Genomic DNA, 6,206 nt, shown 5'->3' with positions numbered 1-6,206 from the left:
TTTATCTCTCATCCGATTGTATGTTTTAATAATTACGAGCCATAGATGTGGAAGCAAATGATGAATGAATTTAGGATTTAATCCAATTGATTCATGTATTCATCAAGTAGTATCTTTTGAATATCTATAACCTGTTTTCTATTATCTGCTTGCAACCTCCTTTGTGTAAACTGTGAATGTAGCTTCCAATTTACTGATTTTTGGTTCTGTAGTATTGCCCTCCACTTTGTATCCATACTTTTGCAAATACAGCCGAGCCATACTTAGCACATAGAAGTAATCGACAATGCAACTTTGTATCTCCGTTCGAGGTTCGTAATATTATCATTTGATTCCCATTCACATCATGAGCTATAGATGCTCCCCCTGAAAGATGCAAACTGCTATCGGTAAAAGGAGAAATAATTAAAGTCCAGATGCTGTGCTTGAGAAGTAGTAGACATGGTTTGATCCGGATTCGGGAATGTTTGGAATATCCAGTTAGCATAGTGTATTGCTACAGTAACAGCATAGGGAAATAATTTTGCATTCAGATATTTCCATATTGACCATCGAGCATCCTCACTATGGGCATCTAATTGAGAAAAAAAGTGCAGCAACCAAACATGATTGGTATTACGCTTGGCAGCAGGGTTTGACACCGGCTCAGATTTATTGGCATTGATCGAAAGACCAGATAAAGCACCCCCAGCATCTACAATGAACCATTCATGATTTGTGTGATGTGCCGATCCTTTCCTTTCATCCTGGTCTCCTTCCCAACATTCTACTAGTTTTGCTTTTCTCTTTCATTTTCCCTTTTAACATGTAACTAACTTATATAACAAATAAACAACAAAACTAATTCATATTCCATACACACAAAAAAGAAGCTATTAATTAGTAAAAACAAGTTTCCTCTCCAATTTCAATATGTTAGGATGACTAAATTAAAAGCAAGTGTGTTGGATGGAGGTAAAAGTACCAAGGAAGCCCCTTTTCTTAGGGGCGAACTGTATTTTGTGCCCTCTATTGAAAAAAATAGCCATTATACATTTTAAAACGTCCAAATTAGCCCATCGGTTAAACTTTATCTCTTAAGTGATGGTGTGGAACTTTAAATCCAAGCTGAAAATCATTTTTTATGGGTAAACTATAAAAATAGTTAACCAATTATGCCTCTCGTTTTATTTTGGTCACCCAACTATTAATTTTTTGATTTAGTTATTAAACTTTTCAAAATTTAATGTTTTAGTCACTTTGAGTTGAAGTGGGCTTTTTTTATTGGTATAGTAATAAAATTAGTCATCTAATATTTACACATTCTACCAATTTGATCCTAAATATAAAAAAATTAACAAATTTAGCCCTCAATGTTGACAAAATTTATCATTTTAGTTTTAATTCTAAAAACTTCAATAAATTTGGCCCTCGACATTTACAAAATATGTCAATTTGGAACTAACTCTAAAACTTTTAAAATTATTTTAAAAAAAAGATCATTTTTAGCCCTTCATAATCCATCGGCTAACCCATATGAGATATTCAAATAAGAAAGAGTATCCTCTTTCAAGTCATTTGCAAAAGAACTCTAAAAAGGTTGGGATAAAACATAAAAAAAAATAAGATCCAAAAAAAAAAGCACTAAAAACATTATTTGTTCGGGTAGTAATGAAACCAATTATTCCAAATAGGTTCTAAATGAATTGGTTTGGTCCATTGTGAATCCTAAATTATAGTAAAAGTAATTATTGCAAGTGACTTGAAAGAGGCTATACTTTTTCTTATTTCAATATGTCACATGGGTTAACCGAGTTATAAAGGGTCAAAATTTGATAGAATGTGTAAACATTAGCGGGCTAATTTTGTTACTAGACCAATAAAAAAAACTCACATTAGTTGACTATATTTAATTTCAAAAATTTTAGTTACTAAATAAAAAAATTTAATAGTTGAGTGACCAAAATAGAGGGAAAGGCATTGTTGGGTAACCATTTTTATAATTTACCCATAAAAAATAGTTTTCAACATAAATTTAACATTCTTAACGGATATAATTTAACCAAAAGAAAAAAAAAACTAATTTGCACATATTGAAGTATATAAAGATTAATTTACTCATTTTTATTAGAAAGATCGAAATGCTATCTACCCCTAAATACAGTGACTTCCCTAAATTTTTATCTTAGTAAAATAAAAAATTTTATATTTGACCTCATTAGGGCAAGGGTATTTATAATTTATTAATTGACCATTTTATCCTTTTTGATCTCTCCTCCTAAACTCTGCTCACTCTTTATAAAATAAAATCACTGACAGAACCCTTGTCATCTTCATTTTTCCTCTCAAAACTCTCACCCTTCCTTCACATTCCAATGGCAGCCAATATTGAAAGTTACAAGGTCGGATCTCCCGCCATTAATGGTGACGTCATCCCTGAGTGTAAGATTACGTTGATCACTGGCATCACTGGTCAAGATGGTTCATATCTCACCAAATTCCTCCTCAACAAAGGATACGAGGTCCACAGCTTGATTCACTGTTCTTTTAACTTCAATACGCAGCATATCAACCACATCTATATCGACCTCCACAATGCCCATAAGGCTCGGATGAAGCTCCATTACGCTGACCTCTTCGACACTTCTTTTCTTCGTTTCTGGCTCGACACCATCCGACCCGACAAGGTTTACAATCTTGTGGCACAATCCCACGTCACCGTCTCTTTTGAAATCCTCGATTACACTGCTGACGTCGTGGCCACCAGAGCCCTCCGCTTGTTGGAAGCCATTAGATCCCACATCGTCGCCACAGGTTGAAGCCACATAAAGTACTACCAAGCTGGATCGTCCAAAATGTACGGATCCACTCCTTCCCCACAATCTGAAACTACCCCACTTCACCTCCGATCCCTATCTCAGCTTTTAAATGCGCGGCACATTAGTACACCATGAATTACAGGGAAGCTTACGGCATCTTCACCTATAATGGAGTCCTGTTTAATCACGAGTCGCCTAGGAGAGTGAGAGAATTTCGTGACCCTATTTCCAAAATTTTTAAGTTTTTCCATATTTTTCTGTTTTGATTCAAATTAGTCCTTGATTGTTCTCAAACTATTTTTAAGGTTCCGTAAGCTTGTTTTAAGGTCCGTAAATGTAATTATGCTATGAATAAAATTTAGATTGGAATGTTGTTATTTAAATTAATAAATGAATGGTTTAATGATGCTAATTATTTTGATATGTATCGTAATACTCTGTAACCCTAATCCGATGACGGAGACGGGTTAGGGGTGTTACAATGTAAATATGGCAAACCAGTTCGTAGGACAATAAATTTTTTAAAACTCTTATTTAACTTATGTTTATGTGCATGTTATGTGATTATCCTGTATATTCACTGAGTTCACAAAAGCTCGCACACTCCTTTCTAAACACTGCAAATAGTTAGATCGCACGGGGTGTAATAGTAAGGTAAGTGACCTAGAAGAAGCATAAACACTAGAAAGGTGGTACAAGCGAACTCTGAACATAAAAGAAATATGGGATTCTGCTTGGGCTTAGAGATATTATATTTCTATATGTTGACTTTGCCGATCGTTCTAGGACTTAGTTTATTTTTTATGTTTTTAAATACCTATTGCAAACCGATAAAACTATATAAATACAAACCTGAATTTCAAGTATATAAATATAGTCCAAGTATGGTTTGATGTTTTCTTAATCTACAAGTTCATACTTAAGTATTTAATCTAAAATAGAGTGTTCATCATAAGCAAAAGCATGATATAATCAAAACTGACTAACTTATATAGAGTTTGCCAAGGTTGCTGCAAAGTGATAGGGTTGTCGAACTGTGCAATGTACGAACCCTAACAATTGGCGAACTGCTACCGGCGAACCTTTAATAATTTTTTATATACGGAATAGGAAAAACCTTGCGAAACATGTTCATAGTATCTAAATACGTAAGGGTTGTTCGCGAAACCTATCCTACTTAAAGAGACTTACTCTGTGAGGACTTAGAATGTACGAGCTATGCTAGGAGCGAACCCTGATGATGATTTGTGTATCATACGGCTAATGAGATAACTGTTTACTTAATCTTAGAATACCGCCTACAAAAAGCTAATTTAAGTGTTTTGAAAAAAGTACTTATGTGATATTCTGCTGCATATTAGTAATTTAAGCATGTTTAATGTTTTAACTTGTGGTGTGTTAGAGGATAGGTTGGTTTTAAATGGAGAGTCACTTAGGTGGCTAATTTGGCGTTCCATAGCTCGGGTTTAGCTACTGGGCCGGGTATGGGGTGTTACACGCTATGCATGTAAAAGACAAAAACACAAAAGACATAATAGTGAAACGTGAAATTAACTTTATTTATTTATTCATCGTTTAAATACATAGAAAACAATTACATGTTTACTACAATATGGGCACATTTCTCAACATTATGTACTTAAATGTTAATTATTTATGTATTCAAATGATGATATGTTCCATGATGTTTTAAATTTATTAAATCAATGATCGTAGTATCTCATAGCTCGGACTCAATGATTGAGTTGAGTATGAGGTGTTACACTGAGTCGCTTATGGAATTAGAAACTAACATGTCTAGAATATACACCATTTTGCCTACGAGTAGCACCTTGAGGATGAGACACATAATTGTTGACGATTTTTGTTGTTTGCGTGGAAGGACCTGTAAGACCATCCTTCATATGTTAAGAGACTACAAGGAGGCACATAAGGTATGGGACCTAAATATGTTCAATTGTAAAGTCTATAAAATTGGAGAGGACTTTTTTTTTTAATGTTTCACCAACGTGTACAATGTGATGGAGTTGGAAGCTGTTAGATTGTGGTGTACTGTTGTGTGGTGGATTTTGTATAATAGGAACAAAACCAAGTTCAAACTGCAACCTTGGATTGCTGACAGAATTGACAATTTTAGTGTGCCATATTTGAATGATTTTGAGAGATGCAGGGAGATAGATTGATGAACCCATAGTTATTCTTTGGCTCTTCCTTGTACATGGCACTCACCATCTGTTGGAATTTAAGTGCACCCTGAATTATTATATAAGAGGGGTAGGAGTGTTTAGGGTCGAATTCATTAATTTCTCATTACGTCACGACTTAGTTTACTGGTTTATTTTTTTAAAATAATAACAAAATAACATATCTTAATGAAAAGAAAAGGAAAAATCCTTTTCCAATCCTTCTTTTTCTTTCACTTCGATATGCTTACTTGGTCGAAAAAGTGGAGGGATGCGAGAATGGAGTGGAAAAGTGAAAAGAAAATAAATTTGAAGTGTGCAAAGAAAATAAATTTGAGTGTGCTTGGTTAGAAAGAAATGTAAGAGGAAATAAAATGGAAGAGATGATCATTTTCGATCCTAATACATAAAATCCTTTCAAACTAGATTGATGAGAAGAGAGAAAATGAGAGAGATGTGCATGTTAGTTCAAAATTTCAAATACAAATATTCTCTCTCTTTGATACCCTTCTTCCCCTACATCTCATCTATTTCAAATTTTATTTTTCTTAAATTCCTTTGTGTGTGTTTTTAATTTTTTAATAAATTTCATAAATATTTGTTTGCATGGTGCCAAGGTTAGTGTGCCTACGATGATTTTAGGACTAGTTTTTCATTGCTAGAAAGTGTTATAAAAAAAATATTTAGGAGTTTAGAATTTAATTCCTTAATATTGTTGTCAAAAATTACTTTTGAGAAATAAAATGAACATATTAGACATGATGTTGTAAAGTAGAAATGTTGTAACAGCCGTTTTGAGTGAAATTGGAACAATGGTTTTGGGACCACAAATCTAATGAGTAAATTAATATTTTACTATTATTTTAATGTATATGTGATTTTAGTAAGGTCGTATTTAAATTTCGTTAAGAAATTTTAACGTTTGCATGCTTAATTACATGAAAAGGACTAAACCATAAAAAGTACAAAAGTAGAGTTCTATTAGTTAAATGGATCTAAAGGCTATGAAACTTTAAAATGAATGGGATTATATGGTAATTAGACCATTCTTATAGTTAGTGGATATTCATGGCAAGGTTTTGTTGAAATTATTAAAGTTTTTCAGGTTATTTTGGCAATTAGGTAAATAAAGGTTAAAATTAAATAAAACAAAATTTCATTTCCTATGCATTCATCTTCTTCCATTCGATTTCATTTTAGGGTTCATTGATTCGGATAAGAACAT

At 33.1% G+C, this 6,206-nt stretch overlaps 1 pseudogene; it reads left to right on the top strand.

Moving 5' to 3' along the window:
- Positions 1 to 2,354: 2,354 nt before the first annotated feature.
- LOC108487799 (GDP-mannose 4,6 dehydratase 2-like) lies at positions 2,355 to 3,112 on the top strand (annotated as a pseudogene).
- Positions 3,113 to 6,206: the final 3,094 nt, after the last annotated feature.

Source organism: Gossypium arboreum, chromosome 10 (assembly GCF_025698485.1).
Source record: "Gossypium arboreum isolate Shixiya-1 chromosome 10, ASM2569848v2, whole genome shotgun sequence".
In the NCBI taxonomy this organism is placed as follows: Eukaryota; Viridiplantae; Streptophyta; class Magnoliopsida; order Malvales; family Malvaceae; genus Gossypium; species Gossypium arboreum.
Note: the sequence above shows the minus strand (reverse complement) of the source record. Positions and strands in the feature narration are given on the sequence as shown.